The sequence below is a fragment of the Lissotriton helveticus genome, chromosome 6, assembly GCF_964261635.1.
Source record: "Lissotriton helveticus chromosome 6, aLisHel1.1, whole genome shotgun sequence".
NCBI classification, from domain to species: domain Eukaryota; kingdom Metazoa; phylum Chordata; class Amphibia; order Caudata; family Salamandridae; genus Lissotriton; species Lissotriton helveticus.
Window position 1 is genome coordinate 580,457,864 of NC_136067.1, and position 13,948 is coordinate 580,471,811.

Consider the following 13,948-nt stretch of genomic DNA (forward strand, 5'->3'; position numbering starts at 1 on the left):
TCTCAAGTTACTAATACTTGTGCCATAAAGTAACTATAACTCTGCCCCCACCATGCACAGTGTTGTCCTCAATAATCTTGTTTCAGATGGTGCAGTGATGTTATCAATGATGTCATCGAACATGTCACGAGTGAAGTAATATTGGAGAAAATCAACTATGCTTAGTAAGGGTGTGAGCTATAATTACTTTATAGCACGTGCTATAGTTACTTGAGATAACTATAACTGGTATATTTCACTGGTTTCGTTAATTTAAAATGGTATGTTTAACTCCTTCACTGCTAGGCCTTTTCCCTCCCCTGTGCTAAGGCTTTTTGGTTGCTATTTGTGGTAGTTCGCGCTTGGGCCCCCGTAACTTTTTGTCAACACAAGCTATCAACGCCATATTTCTGCCCTTTTCTTCTAATATCCTGGGGATTCTAAACATACCCAAGGTTTGTGGATTGCCCTGGAGGGAACCGAGAAATTAGCCACAATACAGCAAAATCTTGTTTTTTGGGGAAAAAAAGGTAAAAAATTCCTGCAGAAGAATTCATCGATTTCTTTTCCCTGCAAATGGTATCAATGTAGGGTTTGTGGTGCTAAAATCACCATCATCCCAGCTTTCAGGAACAGGCAGACTTTTACCAAAATGTTCCACACAGTTTGGTCTTTTAGTGGGACATGGCCTATTTTTCCAATTTTTTTGTGTTTTCAACCTCCTTCCAGTTAGGGGTACAAATGACTGTAAAACCAATGAAGGGTCCCAGAAAGCTATACATTTCTGAAAAGTAGACAAAAGTCTGAATTTAGCAAGTGGTCATTTGTGTAGACCCTTCAAGATTTTCCTATAGAAAGTAACATTTTAAATAAATAAATATTGAACTTGAGTTGAAAAAAACAGCCATTTGTGCCTACATTTTCACCTATAAAGTATTCTAAATATGGTAGATTTTTGAAAGCAATATACCATAATGTATGCTTGACCATTCTGGTTGCAGGGATATGTAGGACTTGTAGGTTCACCACGAACCCGAAGTACCCAGAGCCACAACTGAGCTGCGCCTTACAATGGTTTTTCATTGTGTACCAGGTATATAGCAATTCATTTGGTAGAATAGAAAGAGTGAAAAATAGGGATCAAGGAAAGCTATGTATTTCCGAAATGGGAGCAACATATGGAGTTGAGAAGCAGTGGTTATTTGCACATATCTGAATTTTTGGGTGCCCATACTAGAATGTGAATTAGGGGGCACGTTTCGAAATTAAATCTTTTTTACACACTGTCTTACATTTGGAAGGCGGAATTGCATGGAAAGTCAATTGGTAATAACACTTGTTCTACCACTCAGTATTCCCTCAAATATCCCGATAAAAATGGTACCTCACTTGTGTGGTTAGGCCTAGTGCCCGCAACAGGAAACGGCCCAAAACGCAATGTGGACACATCACATTTTTCTAGTGCAAAGTAAACTGACCTTTTTTTTTTTACAATGTGCCTAGCTGTGAATTTTGGACCCTAGCTCAGCTGGCACCTAGGGAAATCTAGCAAACCTGTATATTTTTCAAAACCAGACACCCATGGGAATCCAGGATGGGGAGACTTGTGTGGCTCTCACCAGGTTCTATTACCCAGAATCCCTTGCAAACCTCACACCCTGTCAAAAAACATTTTCCCCACATTTATGTGATGAAAAGTTCTGGATTCTGCAGGGATCAACAACCTTATACTCACCAAGCATTCCCTACAGTCTCCCAATAAAAATGGCACCTCACTTGTAGGGGTAGGCCTAATGCCCACAACAGGAAACCATTCAAAAAGCAATATGAACACCGTATTTTTCCAGTGAAAACTGACCCTTTTTTGCTATGTGCCTAGCTGTGAATTTTGGACCCTAGGTCAGCTGGCACCTAAAGAAACCTAGTAAACATGTACATATTTGCAAACTAGAGACCCGGGGAAATCCAGGATGGGGTGACTTGTGTGGCTCTCACCAGGTTCGATTACCCAGAATCCCTTGCAGAACTCAAACTTTGTATAAAAAAACACATGTTCCTCACATTTCTGTGATGAAAGGTTCTGGAATCTGTGGGGGGCCACAAACGTCCACCCACCCAGCATTCCCTCAAGTCTTGTGATAAATATGGACTTCACTTATGTGGGTAGACCTAGTGCCTGTGACAGAAAACGGCCCAAAACACAACGTGGACACATCACATTTTTCCAGTGAAATCTGACCCTTTTTTCACAATGTGTCTAGCTGTGGAGTTTGGACCCTAGTTCAGGCGACACCTAGAGAAACCTAGCAAACCTGTAAATTTTTTAAAACTAGACATCCAAGAAAATCCAGAATGGGGTGACTTGTGTGGTCCTCACCAGGTTCTGTTACCCAGAATCCCTTTTAAATCTCAAACTTTGTAAAAAAAAAAACGACACATTTTCCTCACATTTCTGTAATGGAAAGTCCTAGGATCTTCGGGGAGCCACCAACCTCCACCCAGTCAGCATTCCCCCAAGTCTCCCTATAAAAATAGTATCTCACTTGTGTGGGTGTGCCAAGTACCTGCAGCAGGGAATGGTCCAAAACGTATTGTGAAGCCATCATAATTATCTATAACAAAATTGCAAGTGGGTCACCTACGTTTTTGATTCCGGGCTCGGCAGGCATCTAGGGAAACATACCAAACCCAGACAGTTCTGAAAACTAGACACCCTGGGGAGTCCAGGCAGGTGTGGCCTGCTTGGATTCCCCAATGTTTTCTTACCCAGAATTCCCTGCACACCCAATTGGTACTTGACTCACACACACAAGTGAGGTACCATTTTTATCAGGAGGCCTAGGGGAACCTTGGATGGTAGGAAATTTGTGTTTTTTACTGACTCTGGAAGAATATGGCACCTTTATGAAAGGAAAATGAGTGACTTTAGTCACAGTTTGAGGTTTGCATGACATTGTGGTTAAGAATACTTGTTGGGATCCATGAGAGGTACATAACCCTGTACTGCCCTGAGTTTATACTTCAAGAAAAAAACTAGAGTTAGAAGTGTTTCCCTAGAGACAATGTGCACCTTGGCAGAGAAAGACAGAACGGAAAAATATTACTGCCCATACATCTATCCCTCAAGTACACACAGATATACTGGCTGGATTTGGCACGAGGGTGAGTGGAAGGTTCAAAATGTATATTTTATTAACAAGAGATTTCACAAAAATGAAATACACTGTTAATAACTGAAAGCTCCAAAACCAATGACCAGCAGCTCATGAGCTACAAAGCCACGTTAAGGTGCCAACCGCTTTACAGGCCATTCACACATCTTTCATACATGGAACACACAAGACCATTCACACTGCCATCCATGGCCCAGCACATAACAACATTCACATTAAGAGGCAATGTCGAGGCAATGTACACCCTGGCAGAGAATTACAAAAGACAAATATTACTTCACAACCATCTGTTCCTCAAGTACACACACATACTGGTTGGATTTGGCATGAGGGTGAGTGAAGGTTCAAATGATGCAACCTAAGATTGATACAATTGCAATATAAAGAGCGTATTCTTAAGGCTAAGGAAGATTTTTATGGCAGCTCACTAATTCAAGCGCCAAACGGGACAAAAGCACTTTTTAAAATTATCAAGGACCTTTCCTCCCCTACATGTATGGAAAATAAAGTGGCAGCATCCCAAAAATTATGTGATGAAATTGCTCTACATTTCCAGGATAAGATTGCAAAAATCGTGGATACTCTCCACGTTAAAAATAATGCTGAACAATTTAATCCTGAACAACGGATAGATGAAGTTCAACAACAGCCTGTATCTTTAGATAATTTTCAGACTCTAACAGAAGCTGCTTTTGACTTGAGCTTGGTGGATAGCGTATCCTCAGGCTCCCCCCTTGATCCTTTCCTGTCATAAAATGTGGAAGTCATTTGGGCGAAATACCTTTCCATGGCTGAGGCAGATATGCAACTAGTCCCTGGAAGAAGGAATGTTCCCGGAATGCTGGAAATTGGCGGTGGTGACTCCACTGATTAAAAAGCCTTCTTTGGACCCGTCAACACTGGCAAACGTTAGGCCCATCTCTCTCCTACCTTATCCAGCAAAAATTCTAGAAAAAGCAGTCAGTAGGTCACTGTCGTGCTTCTTGGAGGAGAATCATCTACTTGACAAAGATCAGTTTGGTTTTCGCCTAGGTCTTGCGACCGAGACGGCTCTGGCCACTATGCTGGATAATTTGTGTATGCGAACCGACAACGGTGATGCCACTGTTTTAGTGCTTCTCGATATGTCAGCCAAATTCGACACAGTGAACCATTCCATTTTAGTGGAACGACTGAAGAAGATAGGATTGAAAGGTCAGGCATTGAAATGGGTTCAATCCTATCTAGTAGGACGACAGCAGGTGGTAACCTTAGCACCGTTCTCCTCTAGCAAATCTCCAGTCACCCATGGCGTGCCGCAGAGATCTGTGATTAGTCCTATCCTTTTTTAATGTTTATCTGCAGCCCCTGCTCCCCATTATAAAGTCTTCTGGAGTCTGCCTAGTCAATTATGCGGATGACACGCAACTGGAAATATCTTTATAAGGTGACCATGCATTATCTCTGGACATGTTCCAGCAATGCATGCGGCGGACGAATGACTGGCTCAGAAGATATTCTCTGCAATTTAATAGTGGAAAGACTGAGGTGGTGTACTGCTCCTCTGGTAGGATCCATAGACAATTTCCAACTGAGTTTAGACTTACTCCAGAGGAGGAGCCACTAACCCCGGCCAATAAGGTACGTAATCTGGGGGGGATGATTGATGACGATCTCCAGATGGAATCACAGGCAAATAAGACCGCCAGTGTTTGCTTTGCCTTAATACGCATGTTACGTAAAATACTCCCTCTACTATCCAAAGAGACACGCTCATTGGTGGTAAGAAGTACAGTGGGAAGCAGGCTGGACTATTGCAACTCTCTGTATCTGGGGCCCTCATTATACATCTTTCAGGGGTTGCAAAGAATCCAGTCTGCAGCAGCTAAACTGGTAGGCAACGGAGTTCCTCTACAACTTTGGCTCTGAGAGAGCTACACAGGTTGCCTATAAGGGAAAGGGTTCTCTTTAAGTCCCTCTGTTAGGTTTTTAGAGCGGTGCATGAGCTAGGTCCTGTTCCTCTGCAGGAAAGGTTTACATGGTATCAACCCATAAGGCAGCTTCGTTCTTCTAGTGCCGGTCTATTGACGGTCCCTAGATTCAAACGGTCTAGGTTAGGAGGAAGGGCATTTAGCGTGGTTGGTGCCCGTCTGTGGAATGAACTTTCCCAGAGCCTTAGACAACTCAACTTCCTGCTAGAGTTTCATAGGAACCTAAAAACCTGGCTCTATCCCAAGGCCTAAGTCCCTGTTCTTTTTCTTTCTGCTGTGACCTGCCTCCACTCTGGTCATCTCTTATTAGTCTGAAGCGCCAGGATACCCATAGGGTGACAGTATGAGCTATACAAGCTCCAAAATCAATCAATCAATCAATCATTTATTAACAAGGGATTTCACAAAAATGAAATACACTGTTAATAATTAAACAGGGAAAAACTTGAACCAAATACTAACAGCTTGTGAGTGGTAAATTCGCAGCAAGGCCTCAACCTCTTTATAGACCATTCACACACCTTTCATACGTGACACACATACGTTCATTCACACCACCAGCCTCAGACCGAGCACATAACAACACTCACATCAACAGACAATGCCATTCTAGGGCCCATCACTTTCATACGGCCACCTAACTGACACATCAATAACACTGGCAGGCGGTTTACAGAGTGTGTGCACTGACGTTTGGCTAGCAGTATGTGTAGTGACCCGCAGTGAGTCCCCACTCCCACACTGCCAGCCAAACGCCAGTCCACTAACACCGCCAACCAAGTGCCAGCCCATGCCCATCACCAGCCTAGCACCAGACCATGCACACCGCCAGCCAGGCGCAAGTCCATGCACGCTGGCAGCCAAGCGTTAGTCCACGCACACTGCCAGTCAAGTTCCAGTTCATGCACACCGCCAGCCAAGTGCCAGTCCATGCACACCGTCAGGCATATGTCAGTCCACACACACTGCTTTCACATTTTTTTTAACGAAAAAAAGAAAACACAAATCAATTAGAAGTAGATGCAAAATTGTAACCAAAAACACAACAGCTCTAACTAAATGCATCACACTAATGCCTATTGTAAAACTGACCATAAAATATAAAACAATACAGACCATGCAGTTCACTTTTACACTCACAGTTGCTCCCGAAAACTCTAGTGTGTGTGATACAATCTAATACATGTGGGCACACACAGCCCAGGCTTAGAAGAGAACTCAAGGCAGTGCATATGACTTTCCTTCCACATCCCTCTCCGCATGCAGACACTCCATCTCTTACAAGGATTGTTTTTTTGGGGCGTAGGAGGGTTGTAATTAGGAACGTGGCAATCTTTCAATCTAGCCTCATCCTACACCACTCCAGCAGTAGGAATACTTGCCTGTTCCACTACAACAAGACTGCCTATCACAGACTCCTAAAACTGAAAAAAGTCATCTTTGACTCTGGAAAACAATCCTTGTAAGATATGTAACCTTGAACGCATTGAAGGTTACTAAATTGAAGAGATGGATAGCCAACTTCTTATATCAAATGCAAGCTTTACAAACGGCAGTGTAAGGTTCCAACCTCTGATCTACTCTACCTACACCACCCATGTGCTTATTGTAGTCTAAAATGCACACAGGTTAAGTACTTCCATCATGAATTGTAGTCAGACATCCCTCCTCTCTGCATATTTCACAGCTAGCAGTTCATCGCTATGCAAGGCACAGCACTGTCTCCTCTCAAGTGTTTTACAAGCAAGCTCCTTTGCACAACCTTTATGGTTAGAGCGGATTCTGCCACAAGCAACAGTGTCTAAAAAACTGTGCACCAGTGTAGAGGTTATCTGGGTACAAATGGTGACCTTTGTTAAAAAAAGTCCTCTACCAAGTTCCCACCCAATTTTCTCACTAACTCCGAAAGTGGACGGACAACCAGGGGGGTCAATATTACAACCTACCAGTGTACACCCCGAAATTATAGACATATCCTGTACTACTCTCAGACAACATATACAACATAATTCCATAACTTGTCCTCTTGCTACGAATGTACTGCCTAAAAAACAAATGGCCCTTAAACAGGACCAAAGATTCATCAACAGCTATTTCTTTCCCTGGAGCATAGATCTCTGAAAATCAATCTATAAAGTGATCAAGGAAAAGCTGAATCTTAAAAAGAGTGTCACAATCGGTGATCTTGTGGCAACGCTGAAGCATTATCAACAAAATGCAGCATATGAAGCAAAAGCAAATTCCAATAACGACTCATGGTTGCGGGAAATATGGACGCTGCTATCAAGGGCCTGGTCAACCAATATGAAGCTAGGGACGTCTTTCTTATCAAGCCCATCAAAAAGGTTACACCCAAAAGATTCATCTCAAATAGATTTGTGGGAGGCCACCGGGTAGCTATAGAGCAGGGCCTAAGTCTGCCTCTGTTGTCCCTCAAATACTGCTCAGCATACAAATTAGTCTACTTAACAATCTCATGCAAAAATACTTTGTCCATCAACAACCCAAAAAAATGTATAGGCAACATTTTTTCAATATTCACTCTACACCCTGCAACACCAACAAAGGCAGGCAACACAGGCTGCACCATGTTTGGCTTAACCCAGAGTTCAGCACTTCCAATGGGAAGCCTTGCAGCCCCAGGTTGCAAGCCAGATGCTCCTTGCTGCACTATTGGCATATCAGTGTCCTCCGCTAAAACAGGCACTTCTCTCCCACTGAGAGTAGCTTCATCATCAATTGATTCCAAGCGGCGACTCCCCACATCACCAATATTGCCCAAAAATAAAATCCCTGGTGTCCAGTGACTAGGGCCCCCCTTGGAAGCAGATGGGCCTAAAAGCATAAGGCCAAAATAATCACCCCCTAAAGGGTAGCTACTCTTGCCCAAGGGCCAACTCTCCACAACAACTAAGTGAATGTAACATCCCTGGTGTCTAGTAGCTTCTGCCCCCACTTGGGGGGAGATGGGCCTAAAAGCATAGCGCTTATTGGCCTCAAGGGAGGCAGAAACTGCAAAAATACTCACCCCTGAAAGGCGAGTGACCCTTGCCTAATTGGCCACCCCCCTCAACAACACCATACTGAATGAAACATCCCTGGTGTCTAGTGGCTTCTGCCCCCAAGGGAGGCAGAAACTGCAGAAATAGTGGAGCACCCCTTGCCAAAGGGTCGCTCCCCACAACAACATAGTAAAGGAAACATCCCTGGTGTCTAGTGGCTTCTGCCCCCCTTGGGGGTACATAGGCCTAAAAGTATAAGGCCTTTTCTGCCCTCAAGAGTGGCAGAAATAGCCAAAATTAACATTGATCCTTGCACTAGGGAACACTCCCTAACACAGCAAAAATATCACTGGTACCCTAGTGGGGCAGAAGGGCCTAAAAGACATTAGCCGGTCTACCCCCAAGTGGAGTGGAAACAGCCAAAACACTTGCTCCGCAAAGGGGAGGGACCCTTTCCCAACATTGAAAAAAATTTAAAACATAAAAACCCCTGGTGTTTAGTGGGCATTCCTGCTGCAAGCTTGCAGCCCCCATGCGTGATCATGCAGCAGGAATGCACCAAAGAGACATTGGAGGAAAGGAAAACCCTTTCCTTTCCCCCAATGCCTCTTTGTTACAAAAAAAACCCTCTTTGAGGAGAAACGTACCTTTCTGCTTCGATGCGCTGGAAATGAATGGCTTCTAGCGCATCCGGCAACATCTAATGACGTTGGCATGCGGTATGCGCAGATGACATTGGAAGCCATCCCTGGTGGGGGTGTGCACAAGAGTGGTCATGGGGGGAGCACTAGCACTTCCCCCATGGGTGGGTGCCAAGACAGCCGGGAGCCGTCCAACACTTGCTCACCTAACTATAACATTCCTTTAACCTTTGGTTCTTTTCGGAAATTTCTACGTTTTTTAAAATTTAAAGTAAGCTATAATTACAATCTCTAACTATAACATCCCTTTAATGTTTGGTTTTTCCAGTGAATTTCTGTTATTATTTATTGCGAAGTAAGATGTCTATCACTAGTTGGACGCAGGACCTGGCCTTCTATGTTCACAATGTGAATCTATATTCCACTGTAAGTGCCATCACTGAATGTCCCATCATCCACCTTTTCAGAAACTAACATCACAGGTTTTCTGCCACGACCATGTTTAAAGTAGAAGCTAAGAAAGTGAAACACCCACCTCTAGTTGAAGTGACATCATTGCATGTCTCTGCATTCACCTCTGCAGGAAGTGACATCATTGCATTTTTCAGAATATATCCCTAAAGAAAGGGACCTCACTGCATATCTTAGAATATAGCTTTTCATTTTAAATTAGGAATTAAGAAAAGCCAACTTAATTTCCCACTGTTTAAATCTACAGGAAGAGACATGACTGCATCTTCCAACGTCCAATTTTTCAGGAAGGGACATCACAACAATGCATTTTCCAGCATCCATCTCTACAGAAAGTGGCATAACTTCATATTCTAGTATCTATCCTTTCTGGAAGTGACATCACTCGTTTCCCACCAAAACCATCTTTAAAAGAAGAAGCCAGACAAGCTGACCTTTTCTACCAGAAATTAGCAACCATCCTTAAGAGAAAAAAAGCCAGGCTAGCATAACTTATTTCCCAACATTCCCCTCCACAGGAAGTGACTTCACAGGTTACTTGCCAACACCAGCTTTAAAAAAAGAAGCCTGGCAAGTGGACCTCCTTTCCCAGCATGAACCGTTACACACAGTGGCATCATTTCCCAGCATCCAATCCTATAGGAAGTGACATCACTTCATTTCTTAGCATTCCTCTACAGGAAGTAACAACACTGCATTCCAAGTATCCATATTTACGGAGAGTAACATCAATGCGTGCCCATGCATTTACCACTCCAGGAACTGGTGTCACTGGCTTCCTGCCAAACCCATCTTAAAAGGAGGAAACTAGAGACGTTGACCTTATTTCCCAGCATCTACTTCTACAGGAAATGCATTTCACATCAGCCTCTCAATTTCAGGTAACTACTCAGAAAGTCTCACTGCAAGGCGTTACAAGCAAGAAGCTGGCACAGACAAGGACATTTCATGTGTGGGCCTGTCATAGCAATGTAAAGCACTGGGCCAGATCCCCTGCTCCACTGCAATCCTTGCAAGTTTTTACTATGTGATCTCTCATCATGAGCTTAGCCAGAACTCCCCAAAACTCATCCGCACAATCACACCAAGATCTAGATATCACATACACTCAGACTGCATCCTCACAACACATAGACCGAACCCTTTGCACACCACACTAACCACTACACATAATTCAAACTATCAATTCCCATTGCAAATCATGTATGTAAACGTACATCCGACAGTAGTCCACACTACCAGCATTGCAGACCTCATCCCTTATCAAGAGCTTTCTGCACTCTTCAGCACCGGAATATGGTTTAATCCTACTGACACACATCTCGGACAACTCTGTTCCCACAGGCTAAAGCATCTACAGTGCATCCTGCCCACATAAGGGTGAAGGCCTCACCACCACCCAGCGAAATGAAAAGTATTCCTTTGGTATTCTTTGTTATGCTCTGTTATTTTTAATCTCACATACTAGTTACCATTCAGTGTGGCTATCCACTAGAGTATATCAGTCATACACAATCTACTTGTTTTCCTCGCGTCATATAAGTAGAACCACAAAGGCAATGGGATTAAGAAAAGTCACTGTATTTTATTTCTTATAGTTAAAACAATTTTCTTTAAAAACAGCTATTCTCATTAGGAATTGCAAAAATTTGTTCTCTTTTATATCTCTTTCCCCATGAGTAACAGATTATTAATACAATGCCTAATGCTCATATACAATTGTTCATAAAAACATTAATCATCTTCACACTTTTATCAAATAATTTATCACACAATTTATTAAAACCTCAGAGGTTATTTTGGCGGCGCGTTTCGGTGGACAGGCAAATAGCCCCACCTTCCTCAGGACAAATAAAAACACAACAATCTTTATAGCCCTCTGGCGTGCCCGCCGTTGTATGGGTCTGTCTATCCCGATTTTGTATTTATATCAATCGGCCTCCTTATTTTTTTATGGTGGTTGTTTTATTCAGTTCTGCAATTACTGCCTAATAGTCTTTGTTTTCAATTGCTGGTCAGTATTTCTTGCCGAATGTTACTTCTTCGAACATTAAACTTTCTTGCAATTGTCCTTTTCTTGCTTAATTATTTATGCCACTTTGTCTTTTACTATCCCTCCGTGTTTTTCAATTGTCCACGTGTTGTAGTCTCAAGCATTTCGTGGCTTTCCGGAAAAGACAACCGTTCTCTCAAGGCCCATAGGAATCAATGGCAATTACCGAATCGGTAAATACCGATTCAGTAATTACCAAATCTTAACAATTCGGTAATTGTTACCAAATATTTACCTACATGGCATTTACCGATTTGTAAATACCGAATCGGTAAAATTCGGTATTTACGAATCGGTAAATGCCATTTACCTACATCTGGCCCTTAATCCTTAGATGCTCATATCTCAGCTTAATCAGTGAGATTTGGGAGTGTGAATTTTAAATTTCCCATTTAAAAAAAACAATGGACTGAAAGGTGGAGGGGTGAGAAGACCATGATTCAGGATGGGCTGTTTCCATGCGGAACATGTTGAATACTGATTAGGATTATGTGGGCCTGTGTGTAGAGTAGCACAGTGGCCGAAAACAGTGGGTTAGAAAGCTACTCCTTGTGATTGCCACTGGTTAGACAGACTATTTGAAAGTATCGATCTGATTACCTTTTGGGTGTATGATTAGCAGTAGAATGCCTGGAAACTTGAGACTGGCCCAGCTGTCAAAGTCTACTACTGCCAATGCTTGTGAATTCAAAAAAGTAGTAAATTTGCACCCATTCAAGGAGTACTTCTGTGGGTACAGATTTATGACTTTTGTTCGTAAACTGATCTCATGTCTACAGTCACATATAGCAGAATGTCCAGGGGTCACTGCCCATGGATCACTTATTTTAAATGTATTTTCACTGCATGCACTTTTCTTTGTTTCTGCTACAAGAAGCCTTAATGGTAGATTGCCAAATCGGTGCATGGGGGCAGGTATTCATGTTTCCAGTCCGCACATTTTACGAATCATCTTATCAAGTGACTGATGGCCCATGTACTATGCCAGAGTTGCAAATAGAGGAGGGCACGGAGGCAAAAAAGACATTGCAATGTGAGCCACAGTGAGCCATAGGTCTGGCTCGGCTCTAAGAGTCCAGGCATGAGTAGAGCCATAAAGATTTTTCATTTATCATGTATATCGTGCAGCAAACAAAATAAAAATAGGATATAATCTCTCTAAAATTAAAAAAAAGTGTACTTCTTTAACATGCAGAAGCATTTCACCTCAGTACATAAGAATATATCTCTGCATATATATAGACAATTTTTGAAAATTATATATAATTTTTAAAAATATCCATGTCTCGACCCCCAATGATAATGTAATCAATGAATTAAGAGGCACGTCAGTAGTCATACAAACCCTACATGTGGCCTAGATCCTTATTATATATGGAGCAACAGTATAGTCTATTCAATGAAATATAAGGGGGGCTTGTACAGTGCACATTCTGAACTCAAGCATTTAAAAGGGGTTATTTAAAAGGTGTTTGTATGTGATAACAAATCAAAATGAGGCTCTTTGAAATCAACTTTTTGCCTATGCCCACACAACTTCGATAAGCAGGGAAGGCGCTATTGATTCCAGTTTATTTGATTTCACATTTTGAAATGTAGTCACTGGAGGACTATTTCTGTCTCTTTCTCTCCCTCTTTAGCATCAAGGTCACTGTTTTGTCTTCATTCTTGGTTCACAACGAGAACAACCGAAACAGAGATAATAGACCCAACTCAGGGCCCCCAGACCTAGCTACCAAGCCGAGCTTTATTTGGGCCGGGGGGGGGGGGCGGTGTCACAACCCAAACACCCTCTGAAACTACACCCCTGTGGCCATGACCTGCTGCTAGTTCCTAGAGACGGGGCATTCCTGGGGTAATAGTGTTAAGTGTCACAAAGGAGGGGGAACTCAGTAACAGGGATTGCCCCCATGCTCAGGTTGTAGACTCTGCTCAGGTTTAGACCTGGATAACATTTTCTTGAACTTTCCATGCAAGAAAGGGGAGGAGTAGCACAGGAACGTCCAACTGGTACGACATGTATTGTGCCCACACATTCCAAAGGTCCTTTGCCAAAGTTTCTGTTGAAGGGAACATCTTCCTGGCTTTCATGGCCCAGATTAAGGGGAGAGAGCCCCCATCGCTGCTCGGGGCTGTTGATGGCCTGATGCTGTAGAGGCTCTGCCCTTGGTGAATATTGAGCCCAAAGCTGGACGTAGAAAAAATCCCCCATAATCCTTGTCCTTGAGGTTTTTATTCTAGGTTAGTGACATAAGAGGGACACATCCTAGGGGGAGATACACCAAAACGACCTCAGTGGGACCTCCAGTATCACAGTCACTATGTCATTCATAGTCATATACCACTAGTATTGGTGGTCTATGGGTAGATCTAGGTATTAAACAGATGCATGAGATTACAAAAATACCCTTGAGACTCCACATTTCACCTAAATCTTTCCTAGATGGAAACTGCCTCATTAGCACCAGTAATAATACACTGAACTCTCCATCCTTAGATTTATTGTAGTACTGCGGATAATCTGTGAGCTTGGTGGGGAGTCTGCAGTATTAGGATGGAAAATGGAGCATTGTAGTGTGGTGTCTATGCAAAATACAGTAAACGCCACAAAACATATGTGCTTCACAAACAGTTTGCAAGTAATTTCCTACCCCGAAAA

At 42.8% G+C, this 13,948-nt stretch overlaps 1 protein-coding gene across 2 annotated transcripts in view; it reads left to right on the forward strand.

Annotated features, from left to right (window-relative positions):
• Nucleotides 1–13,948, forward strand: part of COL19A1 (collagen type XIX alpha 1 chain) — a 2,464,374-nt gene that overhangs the window by 2,391,535 nt on the left and 58,891 nt on the right. The window lies entirely within an intron of this gene.